We start from the raw sequence: 25,940 nt of genomic DNA, 5'->3' as shown, positions 1-25,940 counted from the left end.
CATTTCAGAAACTTGCATCTCTGATGGTTTGGGGTTGCATGAGTGCGTGTGGCATGGCCAGCTTACACATCTGGAAAGGCACCATCAATGCTGAAAGGTTTATCCAAGTTCTAGATACATATGATCCCATTCAGACGTCGTCTCTTTCAGGGAAAACCTTGCATTTTCCAACATGACAATGCCAGACCACATACTGCATCAATGACAACATCAAGACTGCGTAGAAGAAGGATCTGAGTACTGAAATGGCCAGCCTGCAGTCCAGATCTTTCACCCAAAGAAAAGATTTGGTGCATCATAAAGCGGAAGATGCGACAAAGAAGACCTAAGACAGTTGAGCAACTAGAAGTCTGTATTAGACAAGAATAGGACAACATTCCTATTCCTAAACATTGGTCCTCCTCCAGCTGTTCCTTATATGCACATTTGGCTTTTCTGGCCTCTTATTGCTACCTGTCCCAACTTTTTTTGGAGTGTGTGGCTCTCATGAAATCCAAAATGAGCCAATATTTGGCATGACATTTCAAAATATCTTACTTTCAACATTTGATATGTTATCTATATTCTGCTGTGAATAAAATATAAGTTTATGAGATTTGTAAATTGTTCCATTCCTTTTTTGCTCGCAGTTTCTGCGGTGTCCCAGCTTTTTCTGTTTTGGGGTTGTAGTATGTCCCAGTGTGTGCATATTCTTTTGCTCTGCACTCAAAAGTATGTACTTTCCAAACACAAAAGCAGTATAAGTAGGCGAATTAAGCTGCAGCTACACACTTTTCAAAACAAGTCATATTATGACCTTGGTGTAAATAAAAGCTGTTTTGAAATAATACAAGTGTTTAGTTTATTTTTTGTATAAGAACCTCTTAACTGTCATGTCAAAATATCAAGAAGAATCAGAATCTCAAATCCGCAACCGATGGACCAATAAACAGACATAAGCCCCTAAATCATGTTATTGGCTGATTCAGTGGTGCAGTTGGGCTTGGACAAATAAATGACTTGCTTAAAGCTATCTCTGCATATTAGGAAAATGTATTTCAATGAACAAATTCTAACAAAAATCACACCCTACGATTTAAATCCAAAGCAGAGACAGATTGTAAAACAAAGAAACAAGCCAAAACATTTCTCCGACACTAACAAATCAGGCTCTGGCTTCGAATTTCACAACAAAGTCTGTTTGTGCCGTAAAACGACGTCATTGTTGCCCACAAAATATCGCTCGCTAACCCTGACAGATGGCACAGATTCCTCCCACTTTCCTCTCTCATAACTCTACTGTGATTCAGCCTCTTCCTCAGCCTGCATTCATCAAAACCACCGAGCCAAAACCCTGCTTCTTCTTCCACGTGTGAAGAAAATTAAATTCACCTGTCCTGAGAGTAATTTCACCTTTCACAGTGTTGAAGACAGACACAATTAGTGCCTGCACATGCATCAGATCGGCAGTGTTACAGCTGAACTCAACGCACCCAGACAACACCTTAACCTTGTTAATCACTCCCTTAAACAAAAAACAGGAGAAATCCTGGAACAAGTTAGTGCTCGGTGAGCAATAACCAGCTTTTCTCGTAGTCGCAGAATAGTGTCAGCTCTGGGTTAGTGTTCTCATCAGAGGTCAGCTTTCGAACAGTGATGAAAAGTGGGGCGAGCTAATGTTGACACACCTTCTCGACCCGCTACACTTATTCACAGGCACCTTAATACTCAGAGCCTGACATCCCCATGTCAGTGCATATCTATAGTGGATTAAAATAGGACAGCTAATTACCATTTACCTCAGCAGGAACATGGCTGGATATGGGGATTCTGGCTTTCGTAATGCGTGTAATTGTCTGTTGAATAATGCCAGCCCACGCTCCTTATATCTGACTCGGCTCACTCACTCATGAAAAGACGCTTGCGAGTTGATAAGCTGGATTCTGCGGTTTAAGCTTTTCGAGAAACGTTAGCGCTAAGTGCTGATGTGGTTCCCCCTTTATTACGTGAAACACAGTTTATTAAAACTCCCACTGGTACAATTAAACTGTTGAACGTCACTATGGTTAACATATGCATAAGTCAGATGCATTCTGGAGTTGCGCAGACAACAAATTCGCTCTGTCTCAAATGTCAGCTTAAACCCTTGCAATACTCCTCCGAGTCTACACATTGACCTGACGCTTCGTAGTACAGAAGACAGTGTTCTCATCAAGGGCACATAGCAGTCGTAAAGGGGGTAACATCTAAAATGACAAATGGGACAGCCAACGGTTTCGTGAACTTCAGAGACATGCACACACAACAGCTATTGCACACATCATGCAATACAAGGCCTTTGCTTAGCAATAGTAAAAACAACCCTACAGCTAGGGGTGCGCAGAGCAAAAAGTAACACGGGGGTTAGTGGACTACATTGTTGCACAAGGTTGTGCGTTTTGTTTTTCCGGTATTTTTTTCACGCTGCCAAAATACAATCTCCCGCAAATTATTGGAAATGTATAATGTTTTCCAGAGAGTTATTGATGAACGAGTGTTTTGGAGGCATGTAAGTAAATTTTTTTATCATATGTTTTTTTTCCTGTTTCTAAGTTGGGTGTGTAAGATACCAAATCCAATGCTATGTCATATTAATCAGTGTCTTGTTGACTAAAACATAGCATTGTTTTGAAATATGTTTGCAGCTCTTAGCAACTTTTTGGGTGGGCTTGAAAATATTTTCACCCAGTGGGGTTAGTAACGCTGTGTTACAACTAACCCCTCAGCACTTACGATATGAAAACCGCTAACGTTAGCGTAATTATTGGCGTTGTTTTAAATAGGCTACACACGAATGATTGCTGGCCTTTAACAAAAAAAAATGTGCCTGTCCTATCAAAAATCGTGTGTCACATTTATTTTTGTTCATATCTTTAATATTGATTGAATAAGGTCACGTCAAAGATTAAAATCATAATGAAATGAATGGCTAAAGTCAGACTTTGATGCTCATTATCTCAGAATTAGCTTTTTGAAACTGTAGGTTATTACAGACTGTGTCACATATAAAAAATGTTTTGTCATAATTGTGCTGCTTTTTCTCACATATTTAGACATTTGTATCCATTTATAATATAACTATTGTTATGCTGTGTTTACACCAGCCGCGGTAGAGGCATCAAGCGCGAATGATTTCAATGTTAAGTCAATGTGAAGACGCGTTGATGTGCGTCTGGAGGTCTCGCCGCGCGAATGAGGCGTTTAGCGCGGTAGATGCAATTCCGCCTCATTCACGCGTCTAGTTTGTGCGAATGGCGCACATTGAGCGTCTGGCGCGGTACGCGTGAATGGTGCTTTTTGTGCATTTTGTGTTTGATGCGAATTTGCGGCTGACGCCCGAGTTGAAAATTGTGCACTTTGGCGGATTTTTGCGCCACGCTAACCAATCAGGAGCCTGCTTGCTCCTGCCCGGAGTCACTCATTCAACACGAAGGAATGCTTGATATTGCCTATAAGCAGTCACCCGGAGCTATATGACACAAGTTCTTATTTCTATAGAGACAGGAATAAAAATGACTTTGCTTGGAAGAGTGTCAGTAAGGACATTGGGCAACCTGGTAAGGTGTAAATCTACATTTCACTTTTGAGTCACGTGACGTTTATCGACCCGCGCTGTTTATTAACAAACCGGTAACTCTCTCGATAAATGCACAATAAACATCAGACATCTTGTAAACAGACAACAGCATAGCACTTGCCCCTCCCACAAGAAGCGGATTTCGCCTCTGATGCGCGTCAAATGCTTGCTTTTTCCGCGCATCTACTTCGCTCTACACGTGTGAATGCATTCAAACTGTTCAAGCAAACTAGCTGCGGTACACGCGATTTTGACGCCTCATGCTACATACAAACCAAATGCGGGTCATCGCGTTACTCGCTCTAGATTACTCGCGGGATTTAACTTCGTGTCATGCGAATTTTCCGCTCGAGTTACGCATTTGAGGCGAATAGCATGTGTTTGCGCGGCAAACGAGCCGCTCATATCGCGTCATTCGCATCGCCCCACGCGAAGACGCGTCTCATAGCGTCTTTGCATTGACTTTGTATGTAATCTACTCGCGCAAATCGTTGAACTCGCGTCTGGTGTAAACCCACAGTCAAACGCGGTTGGTGTAAACGCAGCATTAGAAAAGGGCTGGATGAATGAATACAGTGTGGATACCTGTCTATTATAGACAGATATATAAACAATATCCACGAGTATATCAATAGTATTGAAATATTTGCCTGCAAACTTAATTTTTAGCAAGTGTTACAACTAAACCCCTGCCTGTTACAATTAACCCCACCTATGGTCACGTTTGGTGTAATTGTCCAAGAATGGTAAGTACTAGAAACAAACTTCAAATGTTCATTTGTAGCAGAGATGTGTGTGTTGCTTGTGTAAAATAGAATTAATCAAACTCAAATATTTTTTTAAACGATTGAGCCAAAACCAAAAAGCATTAGGTTGTGCCCCGCTCTCCCCTATTGTAAGACAGCAGATTCACTATGATAACAAGTTTAAATCAGAAAGCACTGTATAGGGCAAAAAAGTAACATTTTTTCCCATTAAAAACCTTTTGATGTTACAGTGTCACAAATAACCTCCAAACTGCTGGCATATACTTTCAGCCCGGATGAATTAAACTAACTCACGGCTACTCATCCACCCATGCAGTTATTTGCCAGAAACTGTAATTTAACTTCTAAATTTTACCCATTTGGAAAAAGGCAAAGATAAGAAGTACAGAACATCCCAATATACTACTAATAAAAGCTATGTAGACTTTATAGTCTTTGTGAATTTTGGACAAAAGGGAGCTATAGCTCTGTCAGAAAGAAAAGTAAAATCGTGGAAGGTTTTGCTGCCGTCGTAAGCCCTTCTTTTATTTAATCTCAGACTTTTCCTCTCACAAAGGAGCTTTACTGCATGTAAAATACTATTCTCATTAGAGATGTTCACTCTGAGCCACTTTTCCACATTCAACAGCCTGGAAGGGCCGAGATGCATTAAACATGGGCCCTGGTTCCAAATCTATAGTGCATTGCGTCCTGCTTTATGTATGAATTGGTAACACTGGCCACAGGTCAAAAGAATTAAGGACACCATGAGAACAACGCAGAAGAAATCTTGCAAACCCCCATCTGTTTCTTTAATGATATCCATTTATCACTGCTGCGGTTCTCTGTCTCTTCATATACCTTAATGAGCATTTCATCTGTTTATATTAAACAAAAAAAATCTAATTATGTAAACACATAATGTACACTTTTGGAATAAATGATACTTTATGCACATAGAGATAATTTTTTTTCTTTGAGTAGCTAGTAAAATAAAATTAAATTTTGTAAAAAAACAGGATGTTCCTGTTTGTGGCCAGATAAAGAATATCTTGAACTGTATCAAGTGCATTTGATTGTATCAGTTGTAATGAATGATTTACCCCACTAGGGGAAGAACTATTGGTCAAAAGGGCTCAAATGATTACAGATGCTGCTCTGGGGTTGTGACAAGACATCTCCTACATATAAAGCACCTGTCGTGATTTCTAATAAGAGTTTGTGAAACGACGTATACTCTTTTAAACCAATCCTTACAATCTTTTTTTAACGTGTCACTTGATGATTCGTTTAATGAGGTCTTCAACTCACGTAAAAGTTAAAGTCCTGTTACGTATTGAAGTGCACATCTGCGCACAGATTTTTCTCTGGAAATCCTCTGAAATATTAATGATTGCAGTATGCAGGAAAATCCAATAAATATAAGACATAATCATGCATAAAATCAAGAATAAAATACACTTTTTAACATTTAAGACCTACATTAAAGATACATACCGACACCACGTGTCTGAATAGACATATGTGTCATAGATATGACGTTTTTGAAATAAATCTCACTTATTATTAAACGAGCAATGCGAAGCTTTCACTCCCTTAAGGGCAATATAGACATATAGGTTATATTGTTCTATAGTTTATGACATATAGTTTATATTTGTGGAGTTGAGTCACCTGCTGTATTATTTCTTAAAATATAAAAAGCATGAATACATGCCGACAACTTTAAGTTATTTTTGGCAATAAACATACACAAACCCGTGCGATATAGGACAAAAGATATGTTCGTTTTGATAAAACGATGTTACACAGGTGCTAATATAAATCAACAACATCCCCCCAAACAAATGCATGCTCTTACCGTCAACCTAAGTGCCAAGACGTCCTTAACTTCTCCGAACCTTCACACATAGCGAACATGTGTCTATAGTGTACATGTGTGTGTGTTTGTACAGCGACAGGATTTAAATGCCGCCCGCAGCGCGCACGAAGACGATACGATGCCCGACGCAGCTGTCTAGGTAGGCAGCTCACTTGATGTTGAGACACTGCCGCGATAGTCTGCCCGTCTCTCTTTCCAACCACGTTGTCCGCCTGCGATAATTGAAACAAACAGCTTGAATCTGGGTGATGTAGTCTACGTCGGTGTAAACGTAGTACGGGTTAAAATGGTCGCGTGTGTGTTCTCAGCAGCAGCAGCAGCCGCGTGCTTCCTCTCATGCCGACTGTGGATGTGAGCGCAGCCGACGAGATGCGACCCACGGTATCCCACAGGCTACAGCCGTCACCAAATGTGCTAAGCTCACTAAGTAAGATGATGCTGGGAACGGTTTGCATATCGTCACAGTGATGACAAATTGCTGTTTGCATATCAAATAGTTACTATAATACTGACTTGGTTTTATCAAAGTTGTAAGTAGCTACATTATAGCAATGCATTTAAATTTATGGGAAAATACTGTGATATAGTTTACTAAACTGTAGTTAACTTCATAGATACCATAGTGTTTTTGAACCTTACTATAGTAAATATTAAAAGTGTACTACAGCTGCAGTTTATCGATTCACTGTATAATATACTTTACATAATACTCTAATATAGCCTACATTAACTAAAATGTACTATAGTAATTACTAAAGTTGACCCAAACATCATGTTTCATGATTGAACATTAAAAATATTGTAGTACATTTTATTATTTTTTATAGCTAGATTCCTATAGATACTATACTGTTAAATTACTATAATTTACTACTTTAACACAGTATGCTAGTAAATACTTAAAGGATACGTCCATTTTCTTAAAAAAAAAAATCCAGATAATTTACTCACCACCAAGTCATCCAAAATGTTGATGTCTTTCTTTGTTCAGTCGAGAAGAAATTATGTTTTTTGAGGAAAACATTCCAGGATTTTTCTCACTTTGATGGACCCCAACACATAACAGTTTTAATGCAGTTTAAAATTGCAGTTTTAAAAGACTCTAAATGATCCCAAACGAGGCATTAAGGTCTTATCTAGCAAAACGATTGTAATTTTTGACAAGTAAAATAAAAAATATGCACTTTTAAACCATAACTTCTCGTCTATCTTCGGTCCTGTGACACCCCAACGCGACCTCACGCAATACGTCATCACGTCAAGAGGTCACGAATGAAGAATGCGAAACTAAGCCCCAGTGTTTACAAGTGTGGAGAAAGACAACAGTTCCGATGTTGTTGTATGTCGAATGTTTCTAATTAATGTCTTTGTGTAAGCGTATTGTTTAAAATGGTCCGTAAATGTGCGTTTCATATATGTTACACGTGACCTTTCCATGGCATTACGCAATTACGTGAGGTCGCACTGGCGCGTCACAGGACCAGAGATAGATGAGAAGATGTGGTTTTAAAGTAAAAAAATTTTTCTTGTCAAAAATGACAATCGTTTCGCTAGATAAGACCCTTATGCCTCATTTTGGATTGTTTAGAATCCTTTGAAACTGCAATTATAAACTGCATTAAAACTGTTACGTGTTGGGGTCCATTAAAGTCCATTAAAATTTAAAAAACCTGGAGTGTTTTCCTCAGGAAACATGGTTTCTTCTCGACTGAACAGGGAAGGACATCGGCATTTTGGATGACATGGTGGTGAGTAAATTATCTGGATTTTTTTGTAAGAAAATGGACTAATCCTTTAAGTATTAAACAGTATTTTTTATTTGGGATGACCTGATACTGCATTTACATTAAGATTTCAGGTTACAGATAAGATATGTACAGTCTTTTTCATTATACATCTAAAGGTTTGTCTGGCTATCACTGTGATATTAGAGTAAATTTCACCATAGAGTGAGTTTTTATGTGCTTGTTTGGTCCCCCATGATGTATCACAAAAATGTTGCATAGCCTCTTCTATGTAAAAGTCCCATTTGGAATGCATCCAGCAAAATATCTAATCAACAGATCAGTTTTATTCTCGGCCAGGGCTGTTCATTTCCTTTGGCTATCACGTAGTCATCAACATGAATCGAAGACTGCAAAGTATAAGGAATCTTAATCATTCTTTCATAAACCATAGACACAATGGTTCGGCCAAAATGAAAGTATCCACACCCTGGACACATCATAGACACAGGTGTCATAGTGGCAATATACTACACTTGGACTGTGATTTTAAAAAGATATCAAACAATAATAACCAGAGCTCTTGACAATACCGAGGTTATAAGTCAACAGAGTTTTGTAAACAACTACCCACATAAACCTTTTTGAAAAAATCTATACCATTGTTTTTACAGCAGATTTTTACCAGCTTCGGCTATCCTTTTTATTACCACATTCCATTACAAAGCGTTTATCAGCAAAACAGCTCCATCTATTTATACTTTTTTGATGCAGGCTTATTCTTCGTCCAGAAAGTCAAAGAAGGAAACAGTTTGAACCTCTACTTTATTACACAGTGAGGAGGGGAAATGGGTAATCTCCCATGAGGCCATCTTCAAAGCATCTTTGTCCCATGGGTCTCTGAATGTACAGTATAAACTCAATTCATATTAAAGTGAACATTAAAGGTTATTTTAACAAAAAAGGAAGTTGGTAGTAGATTTTTCTTTTAACATTTTCTTTATCTTAGAGAACAATGTGCTGTTACCTTACAGTAATTGTTTTCTACGATTAGTGCTGGGCAAAGATTAATCGCGATTAATCGCATACAAAATAAAAGTTATTTTTTTGCATAATATATGTGTGTGTACTTTGTGTAATTATTATGTATATTTAACCAAACACACGTACATATATTAATTTTAAAAAATATATTTATGTAACCAAACATGTAACCAATCATATCAACACAGTTGATAAGACCCTTATGCCTCATTTTGGATTGTTTAGAATCCTTTGAAACTGCAATTATAAACTGCATTAAAACTGTTACGTGTTGGGGTCCATTAAAGTCCATTAAAATTTAAAAAACCTGGAATGTTTTCCTCAAAAAACATAATTTCTTCTCGACTGAACAAAGAAAGACATCAACAATTTGGATGACATGGTGGTGAGTAAATTATCTGGATTTTTTTGTAAGAAAATGGACTAATCCTTTAAGTATTAAACAGTATTTTTTATTTGGGATGACCTGATACTGCATTTACATTAAGATTTCAGGTTACAGATAAGATATGTACAGTCTTTTTCATTATACATCTAAAGGTTTGTCTGGCTATCACTGTGATATTAGAGTAAATTTCACCATAGAGTGAGTTTTTATGTGCTTGTTTGGTCCCCCATGATGTATCACAAAAATGTTGCATAGCCTCTTCTATGTAAAAGTCCCATTTGGAATGCATCCAGCAAAATATCTAATCAACAGATCAGTTTTATTCTCGGCCAGGGCTGTTCATTTCCTTTGGCTATCACGTAGTCATCAACATGAATCGAAGACTGCAAAGTATAAGGAATCTTAATCATTCTTTCATAAACCATAGACACAATGGTTCGGCCAAAATGAAAGTATCCACACCCTGGACACATCATAGACACAGGTGTCATAGTGGCAATATACTACACTTGGACTGTGATTTTAAAAAGATATCAAACAATAATAACCAGAGCTCTTGACAATACCGAGGTTATAAGTCAACAGAGTTTTGTAAACAACTACCCACATAAACCTTTTTGAAAAAATCTATACCATTGTTTTTACAGCAGATTTTTACCAGCTTCGGCTATCCTTTTTATTACCACATTCCATTACAAAGCGTTTATCAGCAAAACAGCTCCATCTATTTATACTTTTTTGATGCAGGCTTATTCTTCGTCCAGAAAGTCAAAGAAGGAAACAGTTTGAACCTCTACTTTATTACACAGTGAGGAGGGGAAATGGGTAATCTCCCATGAGGCCATCTTCAAAGCATCTTTGTCCCATGGGTCTCTGAATGTACAGTATAAACTCAATTCATATTAAAGTGAACATTAAAGGTTATTTTAACAAAAAAGGAAGTTGGTAGTAGATTTTTCTTTTAACATTTTCTTTATCTTAGAGAACAATGTGCTGTTACCTTACAGTAATTGTTTTCTACGATTAGTGCTGGGCAAAGATTAATCGCGATTAATCGCATACAAAATAAAAGTTATTTTTTTGCATAATATATGTGTGTGTACTTTGTGTAATTATTATGTATATTTAACCAAACACACGTACATATATTAATTTTAAAAAATATATTTATGTAACCAAACATGTAACCAATCATATCAACACAGTTGCTCACACGTGCAGGGTGAGTGCTGTAACCTGTTAACATCAGCGGTTAAAGATTTGTTTACACATGCATTGTGTAAAACCGAACTTAGCACGTATGTGTCCGAAACTGCCAAATGTAGCATCTATTTATATATCTATGGTCTGAGGTGGTGCGAAAGAGTGGAGGCGGGGACTAATTCGCATATTCATATATATGGTCCAAGCTGTGCAATTGAGTAGTGGCGGGGACTAATTTGCATATTTATAGATTCGCGTATACTAAATGAGGCAAGGGTGTAGAGTTACATTCAAGGTGTTTTAAAGCATGAAGAAATTACTGTGACAGGTAAAACTTTTATATATGCTATTATGATGCTCAAAGATGACTTTTGCTGTAAATGAAAAATTCCTGACTACAGGGAGACATTAAAATAAACAATGACTTCAGTAAGCTGTATGTAAGTTTGTTCACAATTATAAAAAAACCAAGTGGGTTTAAATTTTCAAACTAAACAGCTATTTTAATATACATAAAAATAAAGATCCTAAAGGGTTTTCATCGTGATGTCATAGAAGAACCATTTTTGGTTCTATAAAGAATTATTCAATCAAATGTTCTTAAATGAACTATTCTCCCATACCCTTTTTTAAGTCTTTATTACCTTTTTTATTTACCCTTTATTTTACCAGGTGATGTCCCATTGAGATAATCAAATCTCTTTTACAAGGGAGCCCTGGAGCAACAATTACACAAGTTACACAGAATCACAGATACGGCCACAACAAACAATACAGATTTACAATACATATATATATATAAACAATAAAAAAAAACATAAAAGGGTCATTGAAAACATGTACATTGTTCAAATTTGGAACATTTAAGTTATTGTTTAAAATGTTCAAGTGAGATAAAAACAGAAAGCTTTAAAACTTTTTGAAGCAAATTCCAACACCAAGGAGCAGCATAACTTTTCATGGAAATTAATGCTTACGTTACTTTTTAGTTATATTTGTGTTACTTTTTCTTGGCTGAGGCTTGATCTCTTTCAGGCCTTGCAGGTGTTTTTATAACTGAAAAGTTCTGCATTCAGAAATTGCATATTTCAACACAAAAATGTTGAGCTCTGGCCTGCCATCTTAGTTTCTGAGTCAAACTGTTCCCACACAGGCATGTACGCATATAGTGCATAATGTGACTATGTTCAGTTAATTAAATCTTTTTTTATTGAATTACTTAAACTAAAAAAGTAACTTGCATTACTTTTTTAAAAAAGTAACTTAAATATTAATGTGTAGATTTAAAAAGTAATGTGTTACTTTACTCGTTACTTCAGAAAAGTAATATTATTACGTAATGCGCGTTACTTGTAATGCGTTACCCCCAACACTGGTCAACAGACTGTTAAGATAGCTGGGTAAATTACCGTTAATAGCTTTGCTGAAGCATCTACGCAAACCTAAAGAGCTAAAACCAGTCGCCCCATAGAGACGACAGTGATGAGTGCGTGACTTGGCATTAGTAATGAACCGAAATGCACCGTGGTAAACTGTGTCAAGTGTATGCAGCAAGGTAGAAGCTGCATGCATATAAATAACATCCCCATAGTCCAAGAAGGGTAAAAAAATTCACTTATTTTCTACAAAGAACCTTTTGTGAAACAGAAAGGATCTTCAGAAGTTAAGGGTTCTTTATGGAACCATACATGCAAACATGGTTCAACTTTTTCATCACGTAACACCTTTATTAAGAGTGTAGGTTGGTAAGGAAATAAATATATAAAAATGACTTTCCCAACAGCACAAATAGCTGAGATAATTTTAACGTGGCCCATCCATATGTCCACAGAAATCAGCATTAGCATGGACCATATTACATGTCCCTTAATTATTTCAGGCAATCCAAATTAGCCTAATGTTAATGAAGATAGCATTTTAAATGATTAAAAACACTGTGCTAGCAGTACATTCTGCTCCTGTATTATTCTCATGTGCATCACCCACAGCGGGGAATGGGTGTCAGAAGGGTGCGGGTCAGAGGCTGTGCTGGAATCATGGGCATGAAGATAATTGGTCTATTTGTGCAAAGCCTACAAATTACAGAGTGTGTGGGAAGCAAAGGACAAAGCCTATGACATCTTATTACCATGCTGCTGTCAACAGAAACACAGCCATACCTGTGGAAAAAAAAAACAGTCCCTTTAGACTGACCTGTTTGCTATGGATAAACAAGGCTGAAATTGATACTAAATTTAGCAAAGGCAATATACCTGTATACATCATAGTTGTCTATGAGATCATAATTGTGCAGTATACGGAGATCTAATATTGAATGTACAGTGTGTGGCCTGTTATACACTCACCTAAAGGATTATTAAGAACACCTGTTCAATTTCTCATTATCTAATCAACCAATCACATAGCAGTTGCTTCAATGCATTTAGGTGTGTGGTCCTGGTCAAGACAATCTCCTGAACTACAAACTGAATGTCAGAATGGAAAAGAAAGACGATTTAAGCAATTTTAAGCGTGGGATGGTTGTTGGTGCCAGACGGGTCGGTCTGAGTATTTCACAATCTGCTCAGTCACTGGTATTTTCAGGCACAACCATTTCTAGGGTTTACAAAGAATGGTGTGAAAAGGGAAAAACATCCAGTATGCGGCAGTCCTGTGGGTGAAAATGCCTTGTTGATGCTAGAGCTCAGAGGAGAATGGGCTGACTGATTCAAGCTGATAGAAGAGCAACTTTGACTGAAATAACCACTTGTTAAAACCGAGGTATGCAGCAAAGCATTTGTGAAGCCACAACATGCATAACCTTGAGGCGGATGGGCTACAACAGCAGAAGACCCCACCAGGTACCATTCATCTCCACTACTAATAGGAAAAAGAGGCTACAATTTGCACGAGCTCACCAAAATTGGACAGTTGAAGACTGGAAAAATGTTGCCTGGTCTGATGAGTTTGATTTCTGTTGAGACATTTAGATGGTAGAGTCAGAATTTGGCGTAAACAGAATGAGAACATGGATCCATCATGCCTTGTTACCACTGTGCAGGCCTGTGGTGGTGGTGTGGGGGATGTTTTCTTGGCACACTTTAGGCCCCTTAGTGCCAATTGGGCATCGTTTAAATGCCACGACCTACCTGAGCATTGTTTCTGACCATGTCCATCCCTTTATGACCACCATGTACCCATCCTCTGATGGCTACTTCCAGCAGGAATAATGCACCATGTCACAAAGCTCGAATCATTTCAAATTGGTTTCTTGAACATGACAATGAGTTCACTGTACTACAATGGCCCCCACAGTCACCAGATCTCAACCCAATAGAGCAACTTTGGGATGTGGTGGAACGGGAGCTTCGTCCCCTGGATGTGCATCCCACAAATCTCCAACTGCAAGATGCTATCCTATCAATATCGGCCAACATTTCTAAAGAATGCTTTCAGCACCTTGTTGAATCAATGCCACATAGAATTAAAGCAGTTCTGAAGGCGAAAGGGGGTCAAACACAGTATTAGTATGGTATTCCTAATAATACTTTAGGTGAGTGTACATCTACAAATAATGCCCTATTGCACTCCATGAATGATGAAGCTTTTGTTCATGAGCCCACAGTTAAAGTGATTTTCAATGGTTATATTGCTTGTATATGAAACAAAACTGAGATTTGGCCAACATTCCAGAAACATCTAGGACAGTGTACAGCATTTATAAAGTTCGTGTAAGGAAGTATTTACAGCAGAAAGGAAAATACAAGTTTCTATTTTAAGGAACAAACCGAAGTCCTATTGACATCCATAGAAGAAAAAAGAATACTATGGAAGTGAATAGGGCTTTTGATCGGTTTGGTTACAAAAATCCCTAAAACATCTTCCTTTGTGGTCATCAGAGGTGGGTTTCCCGAAAGCAACTATGGTCGCAAGTTCTGTCATTATCAATACATTTCATGTGTAACAACGACCGTTAGCTAACGATGCTTTTGGGAAACGCACCCAAGAGCGCCCAGACGTGATTTCGAGCAGATTTATACGCTCTAAACAGAATGCGCACCACAGGAAAATCTGATAAGATAAACGGTTCAACCACAAAGACGATCGGGACTTGACATACTGTAGGATTGTCGTAAAAGGGGGAAAATCGGCCAAAATTCATCACGGTTATCTTGTGGTGTGTGCCGGGCTTAAGAATACATTGTAAATCTCTAACAGCAGTTCATACAGTAAAACTATGGTATAAAACATGTTTTACTACACTCTCAGAAATAAAGGAGCTACAAAAGTTGTCACTAGGGTGGTACCTTTTCAAAAACGGGCATACTGGTACCAAAATGGTATATTAAGTACCATTTTTCTGAAAGTGTAGAAACTATTTGTAGCAACCAAATTTTAAATTTGCAGCTTTTATATCACACCCATTATATCACTTTTCACAGGATCTCAGTTTGGGAAAAAAAGATGGCAATTGTTTCCTGAAGTGGGGTTGCTCATTTGACAAGCAAGCAACCCAAATCTTCATTTGCACATAGTGACAGAAAGATGTGCGGTGTAAATTAGTAATGCTGCGAAATAACACTTTTTAAGCAAAAGAGTGAATTTTACCAGCTTTACAAGAAAAAACAAGCTGTTTTCTAATCACAGCTATGCACTCATCAATAAAGCTAACCCTGGTTGGTGTGTTCTTTACAAATGTCACGGTGTGTGAAACAGATCTCAGGCTGGATTTAATTGGGAAGTTGTAACACGCTCCTATTGGATATTTTTGCTTGTGAACAAATGCAGTTCATTTATAGGCACTTACACTCTATAAGAAGGTTTTAGTTTTCCTGTTGATCACTCTTGCTCGATGTACTTTGCAGGATCATTATCAAAACAAGAATTCTCGTAATTCGGACATGAAAAATCTGACTTTGCTGGGTCACATCGATTCAGGCGTTTATCAGTCCTCGCCCTCGGTGGCTTTGAAGACAAAGGTAGAAATTTTCAGGATCTGGTCAGAAACACAAAGCCAATTAAATTCAGCGACACAGGGAGATCGATACGCACTTAAAGTGTTTACGCTTGTCCTTTGAGGGAGATGTGCTCCCTGACTGCATTTGCATTGAATCGTGGTAAAGGGAGTTACGACCATCATTTGCTTGTCGTTATATGGATCAGTCTCAACCCCTGAGTTCAAATGCATGCTCGGTGCCAAAGAAGCACCCTTCACGTTTTACTCTTTAGGATTAGGTGAGCGTTGCATACAGATGTGTTCGCAATGAGAAATTCAGGCTTCTGCTGTATTTTATATTACACTTCTTCTATTTAATTCAACTAAAACCATTCTCACTTAAAACAGCAAGTTAAACAGTACAATTATTTTGCTTTTTCATCTCTCAGTATGTAGGCAACAGGGACGGTTTCATGCCAGATATTTTTTTGACTCAAGTCTATGTTGCTCTTGCCAATTCAACCATGCCCATCTGTGCACTACAGTAATTCATACTCCTCATGTAAATTAAAGCAACTTATTGTCTTAATTGCCAGAAATCTCTGTTGTCAGGATTCCACACTTGGATAAATGAAGTGCTGTGCTAATTTCAACTTTTTCTGAGATAACCACATTTTTTGCAATGTACAAAGATATGTTTTCATCTCAATACGAGATATTGACATTCTGTGATAACGTTCAGCACGTCTGGTGTTTACCCACGCACTTTGAAGATAAATGTATATAGCAACAGTGCAGCTCTTCAGGGGATTGGCCATTATTTATGAAACATTATGTACGGTCTTGAGGATCTACCTTAAATTTCAAAGAACATTACAGATACCAGAGCAGGGCCTCCACTGCTTCTTTTTATTTCTCACATGATTTAGAAGAGAGATGTGTATCGGCATCTTCAGAGAAATATTTATCTTTTTCCCACTCTTTCTCTTTTATAAAGAGGTTTTGAAGTTGAAAGGAAGCGACAGCGTTCGCTTTGCTTAGGCTACTGTGTATGTGGCCTGCAAAATGGACAGTGAGCAATGTTCTATCAGAACAGCACAAGATTTTTCATGCACATGCACGGTAGGATTTTTCTCTTTTATTAAGAATACATGGAATATTATTAAGTTGATAGTAAAGGGTTTTATGCAGAAATATACATCAGAAGGTTAGCGCATGCCAATTGAGGATATGTCTATTTGGGTGATTCTCACGAAACCATTGAAACACCACGGCCCTAATGATTTTAGCTTTAAAATGTGTAATATAGTAACATTAAAAAGCATCAGAATTAACACAATACTGTGTTCTATCTTGCACAATGTGTGATTTCAACATAAGAATTTATAATTGGAAATTTTATCTCATTTTCTGCTGAAATTCTCATTACCGCAATGTGTCCGGCTGTGTTTGAACATGCGTTATGTTGTAATTTAATCAAATGAACACAAAAATTTTAAGAAAAAAAAATAAATGGATGTTTTGCTAGACTACTTTAGATGACAGAAAAAATATTTACTGAATATTCATGTATAATAATAATGAAGAAAAATTAGGAAAATGATGTGTCCATGCCTGATGTTCTCATCCTCCGCAACACTTTTTGAGAACAGTTTAAGCACACATACAGAATATTAATAAAGTTTGATTTTGAGTGACCAAGCACATGGCCCAGTTACTTCAAGATGGCTACCAGGTAAGATCATTTTTTACAGTTAATTTGAAATATTGTCTTGTCAGAATGCTTAAACGACATGTTGATTATCATTACCACAACAGATGCTTATTAAATGTTAATTTAATTAATAGAAGCATAATACTTTGATTTTAAATGCATGTGCAGAATCTCCAAATTATGTTCTTTCAGGTTTGTCATGTCATTTTGAAAATATGTCAGTGTTAATGTTTTCTGACTGTTGCGGTAATGAGATTTTTTAGGACTAACTTTTTAAATTATGTTACAAAAAGTGTTAAATAATAAGTAAAAGTTTTTAAATTAATGTTCCCATTTACTCCAGACTTTGTTTTTCAATGTCTGGTGGGAAAAAAAGTAAATTTAAGCAATTTTTACATTCTCATGCTTGACATTTTTAAAACCAAGTTTTTGTGAGAATCACCCACTTACTTCCTACTGCTTCACTGTAACGGAGACACCAGGTCCACACCTTATGCTGGGTACACACCAAAAGATTTTTTACATCTTTATAAGGTATCAAATATCATCATGTGATAGACCACAAAAATCCTAAATTTAACCGTTTTGTTTCTATAGTGTGTCGTGTGTCATGATGTGTCAAAGACAGCACACCACACACGAACAGATTTTCAGCCAGAGTCTCAACTGTAAACACAAAAAATCTCACGAGACTTCAGAATAAGCATGGCGGACAATATGCAGGAAGAAATTTCAATGATTGTGTTTAGAATGATTTTCACGGGAATAAAGTAAAAGGTTTGGGTAAAGTCGTGGAGACAGCAGGAACATGGTCTGTACAAGTTAACATTGCATTAACTTCCCTTTGTGCTGCGCCATGACTGCTTCCGTCTTCCATCATATCACTTTCTGATTGGATATTGTTTTGTTTCACTTGATAATCTCAAGAGCTTGCACGCGTTTGTCCTCTGGGTTCCCCCCACAAACGTGTTTAATATTTACGATTTGCAATTGGGACGGCTCTGACTTCTTCCGATCAGGATCGGACACTCCTAACACACCTCACACCAAGGGAAAATCTGATAGCATAATCTGTAGAACCATCAAGATAATCGGGACATAGGTAGGATTTCCGCAAGGGGGAAAATCGGCCCGATTATCTTTTGGTGTGTACTCAGAATTACTAACCAGCAATCACGATCACCTGAAAATTAATCGGCACCACCTGTTCCCCATTCACCAATCACCACACACTATGGCTGTGTCCGAAAACTCTAAATTGCTGTCTTCTGCGGCAGCATTCCAAGGCAGGAAGGCATCAAGACATGTTCGAATCCAATGTTAGGTACTTGGGTACAATGATAGGACTCTTGAGATCTTGTCCCACAATTCTATGCGTGTGCGTGCATGGGGAATGTGATGGGTCGAGCCTGGTCAATATTTCAATATTTTCAATTTTTACACATTTTAATTGCATTTCTAGCAAGAAATTATTGTAGTTTTTTTGAAATATGTGATTAGTTATCACAAACACTGCCTTTGAAGTGTGTCTGAAAGCGTTTCCCTTCATGCCTCCAAAGTTGCAACAAGTTAGCTGCCTAAGTTTTCGGACGCAGCCATTATAAACCTCACTCATTCACTAACTCATTGTCTGGTCTCATAAACTAACCCATGTTTTATACATTTCCTACCAGGCTCCCAAGACATCCCCATCGTCGGCTCTTTCCATCTCCATTTACTCCTGGATTCCCTACATCACAGATAAGGACAATTGCCATAACCCGGACTCCTGTGACTTTCCCTATGTGTGTGTGTGTGTGTGTGTGTGTGTGTGTGTGTGTGTGTGTGTGTGCGCGTGCGTGCATGTGTGCTGCAACGTTCCTGATCATCATGTTATACATCGTTTTCAATAAATATACATTCTGTTTCACTCTGTCAGTCCTGTATATCATTACATTCACATTATATTTGCATAATATCATTATCTATTCTTGACATTGAATAAAAATGCACCCTCTTACATCAAAAGAACTAAATGCATTAACCTCAATTATAAATTGTAACGAGTTTGCAAACAATATTGTTTAACCCTCCCCTGCAATGCACAAAAGAATCATTTAACAGGAACTATTCAATTCATACACGAACTGTTGATGTTTTGCTGTGATGTTGGTCTATTATAAGGCAGGCAGCACAAATCCAAGGCTCAGTCAAGAGGAAGTGGAGCAAAATGGATGTCATATGTATTCTTGCATGATGGATGGGACTCATCTAGAATGATGGCTGACTTTGAACTCTATTGTTGCCTTCCATGCAGAGCGGGACGGCAAGACAACACAAGCAGCCCATGTGAGTTCTGACAATGTGAGTTTTGCCCTTGAAAGGTTGATAGCGGTAGACAGAATCTGACAAATCTCCTTTCTGTTATTGCACACCCACCATCCAACACCTCAAACACACACACACAAAACAGCATTTCTTTTTGATGAATTCTGACACTATCTTTTGTTTTGCTAAATCAAAACAAACAGACCTAATTAAACAACATGGAAAGCTATTTAAATCCCTCTATCAGCTGTGGACAGATTTGAAAGCTTTGTGAAACATGACCCACACACAAAGACTGTGTTTAATGTTTAAAGACTGACTGAATCTTTGCGTCACTTTACTTTCCGTATTTTCACGGCTAAAAATAACTTCCACGACCATTTAGAGTCGGATTTAATCCCTTCACAGCAATGATATATAACCTGGCCTATAATATGTAACAATTAAGACTGTATATGACACCAAACCCATCAACTCAATAAGCTTTTTTGCTTACTCTATATAGTGGAAGACTGACGGCAGCCGGATGCGAACCTGCATCCCTGTGAGCACTACTACCCACCGTGCCACGGTCCCAACACCCGCTGCCATAGGTAAATTATTACATAAGAAAGGATTAAGTATGTCGAGTGTTTTATTACAGTCTAACTTGGCATGAAATGTCAACATGATGAATGTGGTATTGCATTGTGGTGTGCCTGTGGCGGTCAAATAAACATTAGCTATGGTAGGCAGCCATACGAAACACTTTATAGGAGGCATCAAGGCCTTCACTTACCCACCCAGTGTGTAGTTTTTTTCTGTCACTGCGGTAAAGATTAGTTTACAAGGGTGCTGTTTTGCTGGAGGGTAGTGTGTTTTTTTCCTCCAAACCTCAAGTTAACTTGTTTATACATACGCTTATTTTCTGAGCAGATACTGTGAAGGGAATCTCAGACAGAAGTATCACACCTGCATAGCAGGGTTTAGATGGTCGCACACAACACCTTTAAATGTAAAGCTACTGTTTGTCTATATACAACAGCAGCTGATTCTTGCCATTTGGGAGGATGGTGATCTGTCAGTTTATTATTAATGTTTGGTAGGGCACCCACTTCTAACTCATGTCCACTCATGCAGGTCTACCCGCAAGGTTTGTACACTGTGTTTGGATATGTCCTCGCACCTGTCTCGACACCTTTCTTATACGCTACGCTTTGAGTAATTCTTGCTTGGGGATATAGCCAAAACAATGCTAAAAAAAAACATTTACTTAGTGCAAACACCGATTGGGGTTGCAAACAATAGTGGATAGCATTGCTTTTTAAAGTCTGATTTGCACTTGGTGTTGTGGTTTTTCTGGTTTTTATGTTCTCTGTCAGCCATAACACTTCATAACTAGTTAACAGTGTGGTTGTGGTGTAGTGGTTTCTGACCTCGTTTGCCAGCTCAACTTCAAACCCTAGGAAAGAAAATACAAAATGAGAGTAAGTTAGATCCTCAGTCACCAGTGTGCCCTTGAGCTAGTCACCAAACCTCTGGTTGTGTCTGAAATTAATTTACTGTAAATTGCTTTTTCTGCGAAATGACTAATAACCAAACACTCCAGCTGTTTGTTTACAAGCCGCACACATGATGTGAAAGACAAATATCAGATTATATCAGTAGTTCTCTCGACTGGTGTTGCTGCAAAAGACAGATTTACGTTTAATAAATGTATCTTTTATACAATAAAGGTGGGTTATTCGAATGAATTTGTACGTCCATATATTTGGGCACTACCACCCCATTGCAACAGCACGAATTCTAGGCTGCTCTAAAATGCTGCATCTATGAGGAAGCATTCCAAGGCAGGAAGGCATCAAGGCATGTCTGAATCCAATGCTTTGCTTCCTGTCTCCTGAGATACCTTCTTCAGGTAGATTTTTGAAGGCATCATGTATCCTTCGCTGCCTTCAATGGGTGCATCCCAATTCGAAGGCGAGATCCTTAGAAGGACGCGACTTCAAAGGCGGGATTTCAGTCTTCGCAGTGATTTCAGACTTCACAGGGGTGCATTGAATCTTGAGGTGAACGATCCATCTGACGCATTTGGAGGCCACATCTGAAGGCTTTAGGAATTGGAACAGCCTTCATTGTGGCACGGTGATGTCATTGACCTTTAAATATGGCCTTCAGTGGATGCAACCTTCTAATTGGGATGCACCCAATGGCTGCGTGCTAAACCCAAGGCATTCCCAGCTCCGGGAAACATTTGGACAGCTTTTATAGGCAGCGTAATGGAATTCTTTTTGAAATATAAACAAAGAGAGCATTTTTGATAACTAATCCCATATTTAAAAACAACAATACTAATTTCTTGTTAGAAATGCAATCAAAAGGTGTAAAAATTAAAAATATAACCTTATTTACACTAAATTTGTGCTCCAGCTTGGCCGCCACTTTATTTTTTCAAACTTGACCAGGCTCAACCAATCACATTCCCCGCGCACACATGCATAGAATTGTAGTGAAGAAGATGAAAATATCTCAGGTGTCAGGAAGTAAAGCAAACATTGGATTCGGGTGTGCCTTGATGCCTTCCTGCCTTGGGAGGCAGCATTTTAGAGCTTTTGGTTGCAGCCAATGTCTCACAATTTGTATGCCTGCCCAGGGAAATGTGTTTCGGTTGAGCCTGGTCGAGTTCATAATAGTTTTAGTATAAATAAGTTTATATTTCCACGTTGTACACCTTTGATTGCATTTCTAGTGAGAAATAATATTGTAGTTTTTAAATATTCAATTAGTTCACAAAGTGTTTATATTTCAAACAGAATAACGTTACACTGTCTTTGAATGCTGTCCGAATGTGTTTCCTGGAGCTGCCTTCATGCACAAATGCTGCCACCGAAGTCATTGCCTCAAGTCAGCTGCCTGCTTTCCGACCCAGCCATAAAGTCAGGCGCATCTGCTCCAAACAAAGACAAAGTAGCTTATATTAAAGAAATAAATTGAACTTTTATTTACAAACCCCTCCTCTGTGCAGTGCTCTGTGCATTTCCGCTGTCTGGCACTGTTGCGATAAGCAAGTAACGCCAAAGACCAAATTAATCGATAATGACATTCTATAAAAGTTATTTTAGCTAGCAAATATTATTTAAAGGGGACATATATCATGAAAATGTGACTTTTCCCATGTTTAAGTGCTATAATTGGGTCCCCAGTGCTTTTATCAACCTTGAAAATGTGAATAAGATCAACCCAGTAACTCTCTGCAAGCATGTGAAAAAATAAGTAATTGATATTTGGCTCCCCTGTTATGTCAGAAGGGGATAATACCGCCCCTTAATCTGCACTATCCAACCACCCCACTGCCATTTAGGACAGTGATCAGCTCATTTGCATGTTAAAGGGACACACCCAAAAACGGCACATTTTTGCACACCTTCACAGTGACAATTTTAACTTGCTATAATAAATTATCTGTGAGGTATTTTGAGCTAAAACTTCACATATGGACTCTGGGGACCCAAAGATTTATTTGACATCTTAAAAAAGTCTTGAGACATGTCCCCTTTAAAAGTCGATTAGATGTTGTAGCCCTGGTCAGAACAAAACAATAAATTAGTTTTTAAAACCCAGTGACATTTTTAGATAAGTTTAAATTGTCACCAGCCAGGATTATTTTAGACTGATGATGACTTATGAAACCACTTTCAGTGTGAAACAGTTTTAACTCCCAACATCAAACACATTTCCTGACAGACATGGTAATAGTACCAAACCTGCTTGGATTCAAACCTGCAACCTTTTACCTGTAAGCTGAACATTTCATGAATGCTTGGTTGCAGTATTGCTCAAATTTCAGCATTCAGGGTTATTTTCATAAAACCATAGACTTTTAGCTTGATAGCCCAAAACATTGACAAGCACACAAAGCCATGTCTATGTATGCGTGCTTGTGGCTGCGAGATACCGATTTTACTTTGGTTTTGCACAGTGATTACCTCTCTCTCCTCATTGCGATAAAGCTTAGGGCCATTTCCTTCAGATTCATTTAGCAATATGTCTCCATCAATGGAAAAAAGCACTTGAGAGGTAAATTGAGTGAAATAACCAAGGCATTTTATCTCGCAGGACACAAAGAATTTTCTTAATGTATTTCCTCAATTAAAGTTTTAGCCCAAAATGAAGTAACTTCAAATCTAGGTATATAAATCTCAGTATTTGTTACAATTCTGAGTGCATTCCCTGCACCAAATCGAGATGCAGAGATATACAACAGAAGATAACAGCAGACAGTCTAATCTTCTAGTAAACATACACTTCACTATCACCCCCTAAAAAAGCTTCTCATTATTTGCTCGCTCCAGGCGGCACCCTCTCACAGTTTTCCTTCATATACTTATTGAAGTCTCCACACGAAATGCTAGCAGCGACTCCACAAAGGTCCAACAGCAAGCTGGCACAATAGCTAATGTGATAACAGCACCGCAGAGGGTGCTGTCTTTTTGGACCCTGCATGGCTTTTGGGGGGGCAACGGGTCTGAGCTAATGCGAGCTTGTAGACAGGACCCAAATACCTGACACATCAGTTAACGCTTCTCTCTGCAGGGCGCTGTTCCAGCCCTGACACAGCCAATCACGTCGCGATATGTGCTGACTTCCGGCACTGGCGCTATTGCACCTATCATCTATCATTTATTGGACTTATCTCAGAATCAGCAGCGTTGCATCCTGCCACCAGGCCAAAACAAGCCCACCGGGCCTAATCAAAGACGTGGAGGCCATATGTGTGCCAATGAAGGATAAAAGGAGATGAGATGTCATGGTTGCACGCTGGTGAAATGGCTCTCTCGAATCCTTATCTAATTTGAATGGCGGCCTTTTAATGATTTTCTGCACGTTTGAACTATTACTTAGGAATGAAACTGATAAAAAGTAAATTTAACTGATAGTCTGACACCAAATTGAGATTTCAATTATTGCTGCAGTTAGCAAGCAAATGAAAAAAAGAAATCTTGGTTAAATATTGTAGAAATGTGGGAGGATTAGTCCTTTAAAAAAAAAAATCCAGATAATTTATTCACCACCACCATGTCATCCAAAATGTTGATGTCTTTTTTTGGTTCAGTCGAGAAGAAATTATGTTTTTTGAGGAAAACATTCCAGGATTTTTCTGATTTTAATGAACTTTAATGGACCCCAACACTTAACAGTTTTAATGCAGTTTAAAATTGCAGTTTTAAAGGACTCTAAACGATCCCAAACGAGGCATAAGGGTCTTATCTAGCGAAAAGATTGTCATTTTTTGTAAGAAAAAAAAATTCACTTTTAAACCACAACTTTTCTTCTTCCTCCGGCTGTGTGACGAGCCAGCGCGACCTCATGTAATTGCGTAATGACGTCAGAGGTCACGTATTAGATATACGAAACGCATATTTGCAGACCATTTTGAACAATAAACTGACACAAAGACATTAATTAGTATCATTCCACATACAACAACGTCGGAACGGTCCTCTTTCTCCACACTTGTAAACACTGGGGCATAGTTTTGCATACGTCACCCGTGACCTCTTGGCGTGATGATTTATTACGTGAGGTCACGTTGGCGCACCGGAGGAAAACGAGAAGTTGTGGTTTAAAAGAGCATTTTTTTATTTTTCTTGCCAAAAATGACTGTCGTTTCGCTAGATAAGACCCATATGCCTTGTTTGGGATCGTTTAGAGTTCTTTGAAACTGCAATTTTAAACTGCATTCAAACTGTTAAGTGTTGAGGTCCATTAAAGTCCATTGAAATAAGAAAAATCCTGGAATGTTTTCCTCAAAAAACATTATTTTTTCTCGACTGAACAAAGAAAGACATCAACATTTTGTATGACATGGTGGTGAGTAAATTATCTGGAATTTTTTTAAGAAAATGGACTAATCCTTTAAGATCCATCCATCCATCGACAGCTTAAAGGTAGTGCATTGTGGGAAGCGAACACATGCACATACTGATAAAATGTATAGCTTGAAGTTGCTTAGGATAAAAGCATCTGAGACGCTAAACAATGTTTTACTAGAGTCTTTGATACGCCAGTGACCAGTATCATTGCTATGCAGGCCATGTTTTCCAACTTGAAGTATGTGGAGGTCTAGACCTCCTGATGGTTAATTTGCTTTGCCCTGTACTCTGATTTGGACTCAAAAAGTATTATCTGTGAATCAGCATCTTAATTAAACTGGCATTTAATTAAAAGAGCCAAGGTGTTTACATTATCTCTCTCCTTCCTATGATAATGAGGAAAAGCAATTTAAGAGGACGAATGTTTGTGTGGTAGTTAAATGGTTGAATGCAAATCACCGCATGCTTCTGTTTAACACAGCTTGCTATTGGCTGACATTACCCTATGAGATTCGATTGGATGAATGTTTGTTGAAAGAAGTCTTGGCAGGCTGTCGGGTCATGGCCTGT

The 25,940-nt window shown here is 38.2% G+C and overlaps 1 protein-coding gene and 1 long non-coding RNA gene across 3 annotated transcripts in view; one reads left to right on the top strand and one right to left on the bottom strand.

Moving 5' to 3' along the window:
* Window positions 1-6,675, bottom strand: part of mgat4c (mgat4 family member C) — a 155,815-nt gene extending 149,140 nt beyond the window's left edge. For both annotated transcript variants that reach the window (XM_055173846.2, XM_055173845.2), the window contains exon 1: window positions 6,203-6,675. The gene's annotated coding sequence lies outside the window, so the exon portion shown is untranslated. The remainder of the gene's footprint in view (window positions 1-6,202) is intronic.
* A 13,353-nt stretch (window positions 6,676-20,028) lies between these two features.
* Window positions 20,029-25,940, top strand: part of LOC141349788 (uncharacterized) — a 47,249-nt gene continuing 41,337 nt past the window's right edge. The window contains exon 1 of the long non-coding RNA XR_012357819.1: window positions 20,029-20,111. This is a non-coding gene — a long non-coding RNA (uncharacterized lncRNA). The remainder of the gene's footprint in view (window positions 20,112-25,940) is intronic.

This window comes from Misgurnus anguillicaudatus, chromosome 15 (assembly GCF_027580225.2).
Source record: "Misgurnus anguillicaudatus chromosome 15, ASM2758022v2, whole genome shotgun sequence".
Taxonomy (NCBI): domain Eukaryota; kingdom Metazoa; phylum Chordata; class Actinopteri; order Cypriniformes; family Cobitidae; genus Misgurnus; species Misgurnus anguillicaudatus.
The sequence above is the reverse complement of the archived record's forward strand: the minus strand, read 5'-3'. Positions and strand labels throughout refer to the sequence as shown.